Raw genomic sequence first — 1,355 nt, forward strand, 5'->3', positions numbered from 1 at the left:
GGCTTGCCGCTGAGAACTCTGGGAAATGTAGTTAGGCGCCAGCAAGCTGCCGTTAGTTGCAGGTCTGAGGTGGGAACCGCGGCTATTCGTGTGTTCGTGGCTCGGATCAGCCTTCCACGGTGAGGATTNTCAGCCGGGAAATCAGGACCAGACCTGGGACTGGATGCGCGGGAAGCCCAGCCCTGAGCCGGGGGGCGCGCAGGTCACCTCTCCAGTCCTGAAACCCTCCGTTGATGTGACTCTGGGTTAACCGTCTAGTTCCTTCACGTTGTCCGGAATAGCAGAATGGATCCTGGTGATCGGAGCAATTAGGTGCTGTCCATGGGCTGGGGAGATGACGCAGGGGTAAGAGAGCTTGTACAACCTTGAGAAACCNCTCGAATCCCCAGCAACACTCCCTTCCCCCCAAAAGGGGGGCAGGGACACAACCCACAGAGACCCTAGCCNCGGGCCTAGCCCTACCTTCAAGTTCAGAGACGGACCCTGGCTCTAGGGAATGAAGCTGGGAGTAATAACTTCCTGTAGCCCCTGCAGTTGCCCACGAGCTCTCAAGCATATGTCAGCATGCATCCACCACACACAACAAGTAGTGATGGGTGCTGCCCCAGCCACAGCCCTCCACTATTAAAGAAGAGGGAGCTGGGGTTAGATTCGATAAGGTACCCCTCACCCACGGTCTAGCTGGGGCCGACAGACGCAGATCTGCAGTACCTAGCAGTGTTTGCCCTCGGAAGCTTCACTGCTTCCTAAGAGCAGACGCGTTCGATACTCCAGTAAATGACAAGGCTGGCAGGTGCTTTTGGTTGGTTGGTTGGGTTTTTTTTTGTTGTTGTTTGCTTGTTTTGGGGGGGACTTTGTTGTTTTCTGTTTTGCTTGTTTGTTTTTAGTTTGATGTTTGTTTTGGTTGTTGCGTATGTATTTAGGGGGAGGGCATGTAGTGGTCAGATAAAACTTCCTGGGTTCAGAAATTGGTCCTTTTCCTTTTGCCACGTGGGTCTGGGGGATTGCACTCATGTGATGCAGTCATCACATTTACCTGCTGAGCTATCTCGCCACCTATCTTGGTTTTGTTTGAAATAAGGTCTGTATATGTAACCCTAGGCTGGCTTGGAACTTGTAGTCATCCTCCTGCCTCAGCTTACCCCAGTCCTGGGATTACAGACTTTAGGGAGTCATGATTAAAAATATATAAATAGCCAGACTGGTTGCACATACGTGTGATTCCAGTGCTCACAAGGCAGAGATGGGAAGATCAAGACTTAATTTGAGGCTAGCCTGATCTACATAACAAGATGCAGACCGGGCAGGACTACATAGTGAAACCTTGTCCCCTTCCATCACTAAAAAAAAAAAAA

Source organism: Mus caroli, chromosome 5, assembly GCF_900094665.2.
Source record: "Mus caroli chromosome 5, CAROLI_EIJ_v1.1, whole genome shotgun sequence".
Classification (NCBI taxonomy): domain Eukaryota; kingdom Metazoa; phylum Chordata; class Mammalia; order Rodentia; family Muridae; genus Mus; species Mus caroli.